The 15,503-nt window shown below is 47.4% G+C and overlaps 1 long non-coding RNA gene across 1 annotated transcript; it reads left to right on the top strand.

Annotated features, from left to right (window-relative positions):
- Positions 1-89: 89 nt before the first annotated feature.
- Positions 90-3,337, top strand: LOC144705662 (uncharacterized). Its single transcript, XR_013582075.1, has 2 exons — positions 90-2,026; positions 2,415-3,337. It is a non-coding gene; the product is annotated as an uncharacterized LOC144705662 (long non-coding RNA).
- The last annotated feature ends 12,166 nt before the right edge of the window (positions 3,338-15,503 follow it).

Genomic DNA, 15,503 nt, shown 5'->3' with positions numbered 1-15,503 from the left:
TGAGAGAGCAAAATCAATTCTAGTGAGAGAGATATGGAGAAATAGAGAGAGAATGGGAGGTAGGAAGAGAGGGTGGGAAGAAAGAGAAGGAAAGATAAGGAGAGACTCGAGCAGATTCTAGAGAGAGAGAGAGAGATGGAGAGGAAGAGAGAGAGAGAGAGAGAGAGAGAGAGAGAAAGATAGAATGAGATACTCGAATGAATTTTAGAGCGAGGAGTCAGACTAGATTAAGTAATAATGAATGGGAGAAAGGATATGGAGAGATGTAGAGTGAACAAGAGACCCATATGAGTGCTAAAGAGAGAGAAAGGATTGAGATAAATGGAGAGAAACTGATAGAGAGAGAATGAACAAGTGATCCAGATGGTTCTTAAGAGAGAGAAAGGATTGAGAAAGATGGAGATAAACTGACAGAGAGAAAGTGAACAAGAGACCCCACATGAATTCTAACGAGACAGAAGAATAGGGTGGAACAGAGAAGGAACAGAAAGAACAAAATGTCCAAATGAATGTTGAGACAGAGTGCGAGAGAAGAGAGACCCAAATGGGGGATTGTAGTGAGAGTGAGAGGAGAGAGGGGGAAGAGAGAGAGACCCCAAGGGATTGTACTGAGAGAGCGAGAGGAGACAGAGAAAGAGAGAGAAGCCCCGCCGAATGGATTTTAGTGAGAGAGTGAGAGGATAGAGGTGGAAGAGCGAGAGAGAGAGAGAGAGGCCCAAATGGATTCTAGTGAGAGAGTGAGATGATAGAGGTGGAAGAGCGAGAGAGAGAGAGAGACCCAAATGGATTCTAGTGAGACATTGTGAGGATAGAGGTGGAAGGGAGAGAGAGACCCAAGTGGATTCTAGTGAGACAGTGAGATGATAGAGGTGGAAGAGAGAGAGAAAGAAGCAAATGAACTTTAGTGAGAGAGCGATAACAGAGGGGGGAAGAGAGAGAGAGACCCAAATGGATTCTAGTGAGACAGTGAGAGGATAGAGGTGGAAGAGAGAGAGAAAGAAGCAAATGAACTTTAGTGAGAGAGAGATAACAGAGGGGGGGAAAGAGAGAGAGACCCAGATGGATTCTAGTGAGACAGTGAGAGAATAGAGGTGGAAGAGAGAGAGAAAGAAGCAAATGAACTTTAGTTAGAGAGAGATAACAGAGGGGGAAAGAGAGGGAGAGACCCAAGTGGATTCTAGTGAGACAGTGAGAGGATAGAGGTGGAAGAGAGAGAGAAAGAAGCAAATGAACTTTAGTGAGAGAGCGATAACAGAGGGGGGAAGAGAGGGAGAGACCCAAGTGGATTCTAGTGAGACATTGTGAGGATAGTGTTAAAACACAGACTCCAGAAGCTTCCGGACTGACACCTCGAGCTCCTCCCTCCGACGCCATCATGATGAAGTCGACAGAATCATCATCACAATCTGTCGACAAAAGTACTTCTTCAAACACCGCCACCCGTACAGACAACAGCTCCTGCTGACGATAATCAACGGTTACTTAGTCCTGCTGACGACACAGGCATGGCGTTGCCAAATGCGCCATGTCCGTATTGACTCCCTAGTCATAAACGCTATCCCCCTTACTCTCTCTATAAGTAGAACTCTCGAACTCCTTGTTTGTATGGGATTCTCTTCTTGTCCCTCTTCTTCTTCTTCTATAGTTCTAATACATTGTCTCTTCCTTTTCTCTTGAAATCTTTTACACCTCGCGATTCTCTCTCTTTCAAATCTCTTACATGGTATCAGAGCTGGCTGAAGTTGAAGCTGCGAGTGCATCGTCAGGAGGAGCTGCCTTGACGACCAATCCTCCTCCTGCGTGGTTCTCTCCTCCCATTCCTGTTCCTATGGGCACTCCTGTGCCTACACCTCCGCCTCCAGGCATGACAATCAAGTTGACAAAGAGCAACTACTTACTGTGGAAGATTCAAATAGTGCCTATTATCAAGTCGCAAGGTCTTGGTCAGCACCTCACTTATCCTCCGCCCCCTGAGGAGATCAACACTGACAATGAAAATACTCCCTGGAAGCGCAATGATCAACAGGTAATTTCAACTATTATTTCGTCCATGTCTGCAGAACTGCTTCCTATGGTTACTGGCTGTGTTACAGCTCGTGATGCTTGGGACAAACTTGCATCTGAACTTTCATCTGCATCGGAATCCCGCATAATGGAATTAACTACTCGGTTTCATTCCTTTAAGGGAACCGATCGCTTGATGAATACATTACTGAGTTTTGAACAATCATTGCTGAACTAACTAGTGTTGGTGAGTTAGTTGCCGAGCGCACTGCAAAGTTTGTTTTTCTCCGCGGGCTTGGCTCAAAATTTCTTTCCTTCCGCACCGGTATCACCACGCGAAATGAAAATCTTTCCTTCGATGATACTGTGGCTGCTCTTCTTTCCGAAGTTGCATTGGTCAATTTTGACAGTGATGAAGATCGTCTGGACACATCAACTGCACCAATGGCCAACCAAGTGCAAACTCATGTAAGTCAAACCTCGAACTCCAACTCTGGCCATTACACGCGATCCTATCATACTTGAAGTCCTCGGTACTCTAGAAGACCTGGTGATGGGCGCGGACGTCATGGCCGTGGTGGAAGATTTATTCCACGCTGTCAGCTGTGCCTCAAGAAGGACACCGTGCCCCTGAGTGTCGCTCCGTCTCGCCCAGTCGCACGCATCATTTCTCTGGCTTTACGCATGCTCAACCAGCACCCAACTACTCCCCACAAGGGTACCTTGTGCATCATGGAAGCCAGTTTCGGCCGCCTGTCCCTCCACCTGGCCCCCAACCCACTCAAATGTGGTATCCTGACAATGGGGCAACGCATCACGTCACAGCTGATGTGCACAATCTCTATGGCCCTACTCCATATGCTGGCTCAGACCGTCTCTACATAGGTGACGGTACAGGTTTGGCTATCTCCTCTATTGGAACTTCTTCTATTCATTTACATAACAATAATCGTCCTCTTCGTCTCGATAACGTTCTTCATGTTCCGTCCATTTCAAAGAATCTTTTGTCTATTCAAAAATTAACTGCTGACAATCAAGTTTATGTCGAATTTCACCCTCATGTCTGTTATGTAAAGGACCGCATGACAGGGGATCTTCCTCTCACGGGACGGGTGCGTGATGGTCTCTACTGTATTGCACCGAGAGAAGCAAAGGCATTTTTTGGCGAAAGACAATCTGCTGATGTTTGGCATTCTCGTTTGGGACATCCTGCTTTTCGAACCTTAAGACAAACTATTAAGCGTTTTGGTCTTCCTTTGTCACAAACATCAGTTTTATCTTCTTCTTCCGCATGCTGTTTGAGCAAGGCTCATAAACTTATTTTTTCAGTAAACGAGCATTCTTCAGTATTACCTTTACAAAAAATCCATTCGGACCTTTGGGGTCCTTCACCGGTTAAATTCTATCTTGGTTATTCGTACTATGTTACCTTTGTTGATGAATTCAGCAGGTACACCTGGTTGTACCCCCTGAAGGCCAAAAGCGACGTGTTTGCCATCTTCATCCAGTTTCAGCACTTAGTGGAGCGCCAATTCTCTCGTAAAATCAAGGTCTTTCATTCAGATTGGGGAGGTGAGTATCAACCTCTTTCTAAATATTTTCAAACATGAGGCATAAAACATGAAGTTTCCTGTCTACATACGCCTGAGCAGAATGGGACAGCGGAACGAAAACATCGCCACATAATTGAAACTGATTTATGCATGCTAAAACAAGCCTCCATGCCAGAAAAATTCTGGGATGAAGCTTGTGCCACTGTTGCATACCTTATTAACCGCATGCTTACCCCCTTGTTGAGAAATAAGTCTCCCATCGAAGTGCTACACGGGAAGGTACCTGACTATAAGTTTTTAAAGGTATTTGGCATGCTTTTTTTTTTCGAATCTCCATCCGTATGCTCAAAACAAATTATCCTTACGGTCTGAACAATGTGTTTTCGTTGGCTATAGTCCATTACATAAAGGATATAGGTGTCTTTCGTTGCGCACGCATCGATTATATGTTTCTCGAGACGTGGTTTTTAATGAATCGTGTTTTCCATTCGCCTCCTCATTTCAGTCTGCTCGTGTATCGGATGGCATTTTAGGATCATCGCCTATGGAATATACCACAATAAATATTTTAAATACCTCTATTCCCGCACAGGAAGTGACACACGTGTCCTCGTCTACCTTTCCACCTATACTGTCCGAAACCCCTATTCCACCCTGTCCCCCCTCTACACCACCGCCCTCCTCGCAAACTGAATCTCATTATGAAAATCCATCTGCATGTACCACCGATCAATCCACTCCTCCGAAAAGGACGTGTGGTATCTATGACCTTTTAGATCTTCCACAGGTAACTAATGAGCGCAAAAGGCTGCTTCCTCGCCCCAGTGCAAATCATGTACAGGTAAGTTCAAATTCTACCTCCTCCGTAGTACCTGAACTGTCTACCTTCTTGCAGGCCCTGCGGATACCAGTCTGGCACAAGGCCATGGAAGAAGAAATTAGTGCACTTCATCAAAATCAAACCTGGGTTCTTACCAAACCACCTCCATGTGCGAATATTGTTGGCTCCAAATGGGTATTTAAAACTAAACTTCATGCTAACGGTTCATGTTAGTTAAGTGCTTATCCTCCTCTTGGGCCCTATTCTATAAGCCCTTTAGGAGCTCTTATTTCCTCTCACTCATAGGGTATAAATACCCTAATGTAAGCCACTTACTTCCTTATGTCAATCTATTCTCTCATTTCTCAACCTCCATCGACCCTTCTTCTCCTCCAAACTCTCTAGGGTTTGTCATGGTATCAGAGCTCTAGGGCTCCTGATCTTCCCTCTCCTCTCTAGGGTTTGACATCACCCTTTAGGGTTTGAGATCCATTGATCTCACCCTCCCTCCCTCCTCACAGCCAGCCGCGGCAGGGCAAGCGCAACAGCAAGCTGCCGCGCGACCAGCCCGTCGCACAGCAGCAAGCCGCCGCGCCGCCAGCGCAGCAGCCAGCACAGCCGCGCGGCAACAAGCGCGACCAGCCAGCCCGCGACCAGCCGCCCGCGCAGCCAGCCGCGCGACCAGCAGCGCGGCAGCCAGCGCGCGACCAGCCAGCGCCGCGACGACCAGCCGCCGCGACCAGCCAGCCGCGCGCCAGCAGCCAGCGCGGCAGCCAGCAGCCGCGCGACCAGCCAGCCCGCGCGACCAGCCGCCAGCGCGCGCGCGGCCAGCCAGCGCGCAGCCACCGCGCACCAGCCAGCGCGCGACCAGCCAGCCCGCAGCGACCAGCGCGCGCCAGCCAGCGCGCGGCAGCCGGCCAGCCGCGCCGCGGCAGCCGCGCGGCGACCAGCCAGCAGCCGCCAGCGCGCGGCCCGCGCGACCAGCCAGCCGCGCGACGACCAGCCAGCGCAGCAGCCAGCCGCCCGCGACCAGCCAGCGGCAGCAGCGGCCCGCGACCAGCCAGCCGCGCGACCAGCCGCCCGCGCCGCAGCCAGCGCCGCGCGGCCAGCCGCGGCAGCCCGCGCCGCGCCGCAGCCGGCCGCGCGGCCAGCCAGCCGCAGCGCGGCCGCGCCAGCCAGCCGCCGCGCGCGACCAGCGCGCAGCCAGCCGGCGGCAGCGCAGCCGCGCGACCAGCCGCACGCCAGCCGCGCACAGCCAGCGCGCGCTGACCGGTCGCCGCAGCAGCCAGCGCCAGCCGCCACCAGCCAGCTGCAGCCACGGCGCGCGGCGGCAGCGCAGCCAGCCGCGGCAGCGCGCGCGAGACCAGCAGAGACCATGCCTTACAGAGACCGACTTTGCGGAAGCCGCTCTCCTACAAGATCACTCATCCGTTGCCTCTGGTCCCGGAATCAACTCTTCTCCGCGGCCCGAATCTTCTGCAGTGGTCTCGCTTCATCGAGACCACCCTCAAATCCGTCAACTGTACAAGCACTGCACGAGCATCCCTTGACCGCCGATCACCCTCACTATGCGGCTTGGGACGCCGAGAGCAGTTCATCCTGGGTGGCTGTCCACGTTCACATTGGCCCCGATTTCCGCGACCGCTTCCCCATCAGAAAGCGGTCAAAGGGTTTTGGGACCAAGCCACGAAATTTTGCGGGCGGAGAATGATTGGTGGCGCATCTACGCCTCGCTGCTCAAGCTTCCAACCTGAAACAGGGCTCTCTGTCGATCTCCGATTATGCTCTACGCACACAAGAAGGCGTGGGATGAAGTGGACCACTACCTGCCAACGGACGACCCCAAGTGCAAGACCTATCAGAACATGCTTATCCTGCGCATCATGGGGTTTCTCAACGGCCTAAACCGGGAATATGAGGCCATTCGTCGTCGGGCCCTGCACAACAAAGATGGCCCTCCGGATCTCGAGCGTTGGTTCAGGAGCTCCAGGAGGAAGAGAGTCATCTCCTTCTCCATGGGACTCCCACCTCCGACCCGGCTGAGTCCTCTGCGCTTCTGGCAGCACCTGCTGCCGCTGCTGGGCAGTCCTCGGCCCTCTTACCGACTCGGCAGCCGCTGCCCGCCCTGCAAAAACACCCGTCTGCACCTATTGCGGGAACCGGGCTACTGGAAAAACAAGTGCACTAAACGTCTCAACGACTGGCGAAAGAAGAAAGAGGCGGACAGCAAGGCCATGTTGGCCCAATCTGAATCTTCGCCCCGAGCACGTCTACCACGGCTCTGGACAGCATCAAGCCGAGCTTGCCCGGCTCCGTGATCAGGTGGCGCCATGCAGCCTTCTTCGACCGCCTACTTCGCACATTTGGTGCGTCTCCTCCCCGCCGACACTTGGTATTGCGGCCATACGGCATCTCACTCGCGGTCGTATCGGACACGACTTGGGTGCTTGACTCGGGCCGCGAGCACATGACCCCCTCAACACTCGGTTCGTCTCCACGTCCGGCATAGTGGTGCACGACTGTTCTCACGGCCGGGGGTGGACGACTACGCGTGGCTGGAATCGGGGCAGTCTATGTGGACGGCCTTGGTGTGGTCCGCAACGTCCTCCACGTTCCCGACCTGCGGGCTGTACTTCTGTCACCACAACGCCTTGTTGATGCCGTCCAGTGCTCATTTCATCTCCAACCTGACGGCATGTTTCTGTCTGACAAGGTCGGCCGGACTACACGGATTAGGCGGGAGGACGGGCTGCTGTTGCTGGATGATGGGGGACGGTCGCAGTGCCGCGGTGCACCGCCGCCGGACGGGGCCGAGCAGCGGTGGGGCCGACTCCTGATGATGCACCAGCGGCTGGGCCACCCGCCTTTTGCGACTCTTCACCGTCTTTCCCCTGAATTATGTTTTGGCTTGGACCTTAAGACCTTGGTGTGTGACGCTTGTCAGTTGGCGAAGCATCGCCGTTCTTCCTTCACTCCGTCCTCGGCTCACACATCTGTCCCGCTGTTCCGGGTGCATAGCGACGTGTGGGGACCTGCCCCGAAACCTAGCTTGAAAGGTCATCGGTACTTCCTTCTACTTGTGGGCGAGGCAACTCGCTATCGTGGGTCTACCTCCTCACCGCGAAGTCGGAAGTTGCGCAGAATGTCCGTCATTTTTGTGCGATGGTGGCGACGCAGTTTGGTCGGGTATCCAGCGGTTTCGCTCGGATAATGCCCGCGACTTCTTCAACAACGACCTCGGCGCCTTCTTCGCGCCGGGATCCTCCACGAATCTTCATGCCCTGCCACCGAGCAGAACGGACTAGCGAACGTCGCATCGGCTATGTCACCTCGACGCCCGGGCGCTCCTTATCGGCGCTAAGGCCCCATGGCGTATTGGGGTGATGCCGCCTGGCGAACACCCATCTCGTCAATCGCATTCCCACCCAGCTGTTGGCGTTCTCTACCCCCTGGACCGGATGCGCGGCCTTCCCGACACGTGCCTGCGGGCGGGTCTCTTGCCACGGATATTCGGCTGCACGGCATATGTCCACGACACGTCTCGGGCGGACAAAGCTTGACGCTGTTCGGTGCGTCTTCGTTGGGTACTCCTCTCTTCAGAAGGGGTATCGGTGCTACCATCCGCCGTCTCGGCGATACTTCATCTCGGCAAATGTCACCTTTGCCGAGCATGAACCCTATTTTGGGGACCACTCTTCCTCATCCCGCCTCCCGTTGGATGCGGCCCCCTCGGCTCCCCACTTGGGGCCCGTTCCTTTCTTGGAGCCCACCGCTCCCGCATCTTCTTCCTCATTCCATGATCCCTCTCCCTTTGATTCTTCTCCGTCGGTGACCCCCGAGGGGCCTTTGGACGTGCTGTCCTCCCCATCTTTGCTTCCCGCCATCCGGCATGCTCCTCCTCTTCCTCCTTCCTCCGATCAGTCCCCTCTCGAGTCATCCTCCTCGCTTCCCGTTGCGCCTCCTCCCCTTGATGACCCTTTCCTTCCCTCCCATGTCGCGTCTTCTTCCCCTGCTCCGTTATCTGATTCTCCGTGGAGGTTTCTCGTCCTCCTCCCGAGACTCCCTCCCCACTGCTTCCGCTCATCTTCCATTGGCCGAGCCATCCTCAACCTCTCTCGACGATGACGACCAGTTGGGATGGCCCATTGCCCTCCGGAAAGGGGTTCGTCAGTGCACTCAGACGCCCCGTTATCCTCTTTCGCATTTTCTTTCCTTCGACCGGCTGAGTACTCCCTACCGGCTGTTTCTTGCTGCGCATCGAGTCGGATCCCATCCTCGCCGCTTAGCGATGCTATCGCTTCTCCTCATTGGAAAGCGGCGATGGACGAGGAGATGCAGTCCCTACTCCGAAACCGCACTTGGAACATCGTCCCCCTCCCTCTTGGCAAGCGGGCGGTGGATTGCAAGTGGGTCCACACCAAGAAGCATCATGCGGATGGCACCCTTGAGCGCTACAAGTCTCGACTTGTGGCTCGCGGGTTCACCCAATCTTACGGAGTGGACTACTTCGAGACGTTCTCCCTGTGGCGAAGATGGAGACCGTTCGCCTCCTCCTGGCCCTCGCGGCTCATTTCCGTGGGCTATCCGACAGTTCGACGTCAAGAACGCCTTCTTGCATGGCGACTTGACGGAGGAGGTGTACATGCAGCAGCCGGGTTACTCTCTCGGCCCTGGCCACGTCTGCCGACTGCGGAAGTCCCTTTATGGACTAAAGCAGTCTCGCGCATGTGGTTCGGCGGTTCTCCGCTGTTCTGAAAGCGAAGGGTACACTCAGAGCAGCGGAGATGCCACTTGTTCTTCCGCCACCGTCCGACCGGGATCTCCATCCTTGCTGTGTATGTCGGCGACATCCTCATCACGGGATCAGATGTTGCTGAAGCCGTTCGTCTTAGCACCGCCCTGGCCAAGGAATTTGAGATCAAGGCCCTTGGCCTTCTCCGATATTTCCTCGGCCTTGAGGTGGCGTACTCCTCACGGGGCCTCTTTGTTTCACAGCAGAAATACGCCGTCGACTTGCTGACTTTGACAGGGATGACCGGGTGTGCGCGTGAGCACTCCTATCGACCCCAACGTCAAGTTGGGCAAGGGCGAGACTCTCCTTTGACGAATGCTCACCGCTATCAGCAGTTGGTGGAAACTCCTCTACCTGACTCACACTCGCCCGACATTGCATTTGCGGTCAACCTGCTCAGTCAGTTCATGCACTCACCGAGGAGATCCACAGTCAAGCCGCCCACCGGTACTTTCGTATCTCAAGGGCTGCCGGGCAAGGGACTCCTCTTCCCTCATAGCTCGGACAAGGCGGTGAAGGTGTACACGATGCCGATTTTGCTGGCTCCGTTGTGGATTGTCGGTCTACCACGGGTACTGCGTTCGTTCTTGGCAGCCTCGTCAGCTGGAAAAGTAGCAAGCAGGACAAGGTGTCCCGCTCCAGTGCGAGGCCGAATTTCGTGCTCTTGCTGATGGGGCAGCCGAGGGACAGTGGATCCACAACATCCTCGCCGATCTTCACGTGAAGTATGTGGGACCAATCCACTTCTTATGTGACAACAAATCCACTATCGCCTTAGCCAAGAACCCCGGACAGCAAGGGCGCATCAAGCACATGGAGCGCAACCGCTATTTCTTCAAGGAACGTATGGACGAGGGGCTCTTCGACCTCGAATACGTCTCCTCTGCTGACCAGGCAGCGGATGTCCTCACCAAGGGACTGTCCCGGCCGCTGCTTCAACGTGCTGTATCCAAGCTCAATATGGACGACATCCATACTTCGCTTGCGGGGGGGTGTTAGTTAAGTGCTTATCCTCCTCTTGGGCCCTATTCTATAAGCCCTTTAGGAGCTCTTATTTCCTCTCACTCATAGGGTATAAATACCCTAATGTAAGCCACTTACTTCCTTATGTCAATCTATTCTCTCATTTCTCAACCTCCATCGACCCTTCTTCTCCTCCAAACTCTCTAGGGTTTGTCAGTTCAGTAGAAAGGTATAAAGCTAGATTAGTTGCCCAAGGTTTTAGTCAGTCACACGGTATTGATTATCATGATACTTTTAGCCCCGTTGTAAAAATGACAACCATACGTCTCCTACTATCAATCGATATATCCAAAAATTGGTCCATACAACAACTAGACATTTCAAATGCCTTTTTACATGGTGATCTTAGTGAAATTATTTATATGAAACAACCTCCCAGATTTGTTAATCGCTCGTATCCTAATCATGTATGTCTCTTAAAGAAGTTTCTCTATGGTCTTAAACAAGCACCTCGAAAATGGCATCAAAAACTTTCAAGTTTCTTATCTCAGTTACATTTTCAAAGTTCAAAGACTGACACGTCACTATTTTTTCAAAATTCATCCCATTGACACTTATTTCTCCTTGTTTACGCCAACGATATATTAATCTTAGGTTCTAATCGTAATGAAGTTACTACTACTATTAACGCTCTTAAAGGCACATTTCCTGTTCGACACTTAGGTTCAGCTCAGTACTTTCTTGGCATCGAAGTAATAAAAACCTCAACTGGGATTCAATTATCGCAATCTAGATATCTAAAGCAAATACTAATGACGTCTAAAATGGATACGTGTAAACCCACTTCCACACCATCTAGTCTATCGAGTTCTTCTCTTCAAATCCAGTTTCTCCCGATCCTACTCTATACAGAAAAATCGTTGGTAGTCTGCAGTATCTTACTCTTACTCGCCCAGACTATAGATCCGGATCGTCCCGGACGGGGACGATGGATGGGACGGGATGAATTTCATCCCGTCTGACGTCCATAATTTCCCCCGGGATGAAGGATGGGACGGTTTTTTGTCCGGTGAGTGAAAAACCGTCCCGTCCATCTCCCGGACGATTTTTCGCCCTGTCCAATATCTCGCAGACAATTTTTTGTCTCGTCTCGGATGAAAGTATATGTAAGAAATAACCTATTTTCTAAGCCCCATTAAGAAAGAGCCAGCCCTAGTTGTGTCGTTCGAAAATGAAAGAAGATCAGCGAGAGTGATTCACCGTCAGGAAGCTCTCTCGTACCCACTCTTCCTCCCTCTCTGCGTGAGATAGCTGTGATTCACCGTCGGGAAGGTGTTCCACCGCCGGCAAGGTATGTTTTCTATCTCGCAATCTCAATCTTGATCTGTCTAGCTCACTCTCGATCAATCTATCTCAATTCTCAATACCTACCTATCTATCGCACTGGCTATCTATCTATCTCAATGTCCACCTCTCTGTCTCTCTCCCTAAATATCTCAATGTCTACCTATCTATCTCACTGCCTATCTATCTATCTTTCTATCTATTCATTTATTTATCTATATATCTCTCTATTAATCCAACTATCTCACTTTATACCTATCTAACTCACCGTCGATCAATCTATCTTAATCTTCTTCCAGCTGTTTTCATACCTCCATTGTAAGCTAAGTGGGACATAATGGATTTGGAATTGTATAGGCTCGATGGCTTTTTAAGAAAAATTACTGTAATTTTCAGACGCCTATAGAAACCATTTTTTACCGAATTTTCTAGTCTATCGTCTGTAATTTTCTATCATTTATATTTATGACTCTATGATTTCCAGAGTTCGTAGCTTCTTATTCCTTTTTATTCTTAATATTTCAGACGCCTATTTTTGTAAATTTCACGACTCCCTTTTCTTAGAATATTTTTGATTTTAAAGAATTATCATTAACAATTTTTTTAAATCTATAGAAACTTGTGGTGTCTAACATTTTCTAAAATGGAAAATTATGTTTCAAAAAACAGGATCTATCAAACTTCCGCTTCTCTGCATTTTGATTATTTTCGGAAAAAGAATCCAACTTATCTACAAATCTCAAGGACCCGAACCTCCAAGTTTAGATGATTTTATTTCAAACTTGTTTGCCTCACCAGAAATATCCCCATACGTGCATCTCCGAGCAGTGAAATGGTGGAACCGTCTGCCACTCCCGACTATGATTTTCACCCTATTTTTTAAAGTTGATGGCTTTTTAAGAAAAATTACTGTAATTTTCAGACGCCTATAGAAACCATTTTTACGAATTTTCTAGTCTATCGTCTGTAATTTTCTATCATTTATATTTATGACTCTATGATTTCCACCGTTCGTCGCTTCTTGTTCCTTTTTCTTCTTCATATTTCAGACGCATCTTTTTGTAAATTTCACGTCTCACCTTTCTTAGAATATTTTTGATTTTAAAGAATTATCATTAACAATTTTTTTAAATCTATAGAAACTTGTGGTGTCTAACATTTTCTAAAATGGAAAATTATGTTTCAAAAACAGGATCTATCAAACTTCCGCTTCTCTGCATTTTGATTATTTTGGAAAAAGAATCCAACTTATCTACAAATCTCAAGGACCCGAACCTCCAAGTTTAGATGATTTTATTTCAAACTTGTTTGCCTCACCAGAAATATCCCCATACGTGCATCTCCGAGCAGTGAAATGGTGGAACCGTCTGCCACTCCCGACTATGATTTTCACCTATTTTTAAAGTTGATGGCTTTTAAGAAAAATTACTGTAATTTTCAGGCCTATAGAAACCATTTTTACCGAATTTTCTAGTCTATCGTCTGTAATTTTCTATCATTTATATTTATGACTCTATGATTTCCAGAGTTCGTAGCTTCTTGTTCCTTTTATTCTTAATATTTCAGACGCCTATTTTTGTAAATTTCACGACTCCTTTTCTTAGAATATTTTTGATTTTAAAGAATTATCATTAACAATTTTTTTAAATCTATAGAAACTTGTGGTGTCTAACATTTTCTAAAATGGAAAATTATGTTTCAAAAAACAGGATCTATCAAACTTCCGCTTCTCTGCATTTTGATTATTTTCGGAAAAAGAATCCAACTTATCTACAAATCTCAAGGACCCGAACCTCCAAGTTTAGATGATTTTATTTCAAACTTGTTTGCCTCACCAGAAATATCCCCATACGTGCATCTCCGAGCAGTGAAATGGTGGAACCGTCTGCCACTCCCGACTATGATTTTCACCCTATTTTTAAAGTTGATGGCTTTTAAGAAAAATTACTGTAATTTTCAGACGCCTATAGAAACCATTTTTACCGAATTTTCTAGTCTATCGTCTGTAATTTTCTATCATTTATATTTATGACTCTATGATTTCCAGAGTTCGTAGCTTCTTGTTCCTTTTATTCTTAATATTTCAGACGCCTATTTTTGTAAATTTCACTCCTTTTCTTAGAATATTTTTGATTTTAAAGAATTATCATTAACAATTTTTTTAAATCTATAGAAACTTGTGGTGTCTAACATTTTCTAAAATGGAAAATTATGTTTCAAAAAACAGGATCTATCAAACTTCCGCTTCTCTGCATTTTGATTATTTTCGGAAAAAGAATCCAACTTATCTACAAATCTCAAGGACCCGAACCTCCAAGTTTAGATGATTTTATTTCAAACTTGTTTGCCTCACCAGAAATATCCCCATACGTGCATCTCCGAGCAGTGAAATGGTGGAACCGTCTGCCACTCCCGACTATGATTTTCACCCTATTTTTTAAAGTTGATGGCTTTTAAGAAAAATTACTGTAATTTTCAGACGCCTATAGAAACCATTTTTTACCGAATTTTCTAGTCTATCGTCTGTAATTTTCTATCATTTATATTTATGACTCTATGATTTCCAGAGTTCGTAGCTTCTTGTTCCTTTTTATTCTTAATATTTCAGACGCCTATTTTTGTAAATTTCACGACTCCCTTTTCTTAGAATATTTTTGATTTTAAAGAATTATCATTAACAATTTTTTTAAATCTATAGAAACTTGTGGTGTCTAACATTTTCTAAAATGGAAAATTATGTTTCAAAAAACAGGATCTATCAAACTTCCGCTTCTCTGCATTTTGATTATTTTCGGAAAAAGAATCCAACTTATCTACAAATCTCAAGGACCCGAACCTCCAAGTTTAGATGATTTTATTTCAAACTTGTTTGCCTCACCAGAAATATCCCCATACGTGCATCTCCGAGCAGTGAAATGGTGGAACCGTCTGCCACTCCCGACTATGATTTTCACCCTATTTTTTAAAGTTGATGGCTTTTAAGAAAAATTACTGTAATTTTCAGACGCCTATAGAAACCATTTTTTACCGAATTTTCTAGTCTATCGTCTGTAATTTTCTATCATTTATATTTATGACTCTATGATTTCCAGAGTTCGTAGCTTCTTGTTCCTTTTTATTCTTAATATTTCAGACGCCTATTTTTGTAAATTTCACGACTCCCTTTTCTTAGAATATTTTTGATTTTAAAGAATTATCATTAACAATTTTTAAATCTATAGAAACTTGTGGTGTCTAACATTTTCTAAAATGGAAAATTATGTTTCAAAAACAGGATCTATCAAACTTCCGCTTCTCTGCATTTTGATTATTTTGGAAAAAGAATCCAACTTATCTACAAATCTCAAGGACCCGAACCTCCAAGTTTAGATGATTTTATTTCAAACTTGTTTGCCTCACCAGAAATATCCCCATACGTGCATCTCCGAGCAGTGAAATGGTGGAACCGTCTGCCACTCCCGACTATGATTTTCACCTATTTTTTAAAGTTGATGGCTTTTAAGAAAAATTACTGTAATTTTCAGACGCCTATAGAAACCATTTTTTACCGAATTTTCTAGTCTATCGTCTGTAATTTTCTATCATTTATATTTATGACTCTATGATTTCCAGAGTTCGTAGCTTCTTGTTCCTTTTTATTCTTAATATTTCAGACGCCTATTTTTGTAAATTTCACGACTCCCTTTTCTTAGAATATTTTTGATTTTAAAGAATTATCATTAACAATTTTTTAAATCTATAGAAACTTGTGGTGTCTAACATTTTCTAAAATGGAAAATTATGTTTCAAAACAGGATCTATCAAACTTCCGCTTCTCTGCATTTTGATTATTTTCGGAAAAAGAATCCAACTTATCTACAAATCTCAAGGACCCGAACCTCCAAGTTTAGATGATTTTATTTCAAACTTGTTTGCCTCACCAGAAATATCCCCATACGTGCATCTCCGAGCAGTGAAATGGTGGAACCGTCTGCCACTCCCGACTATGATTTTCACCCTATTTTTTAAAGTTGATGGCTTTTTAAGA

This window comes from Wolffia australiana, chromosome 7 (assembly GCF_029677425.1).
Source record: "Wolffia australiana isolate 7733 chromosome 7, ASM2967742v1".
Taxonomy (NCBI): Eukaryota; Viridiplantae; Streptophyta; class Magnoliopsida; order Alismatales; family Araceae; genus Wolffia; species Wolffia australiana.
The sequence above is the reverse complement of the archived record's forward strand: the minus strand, read 5'-3'. Positions and strand labels throughout refer to the sequence as shown.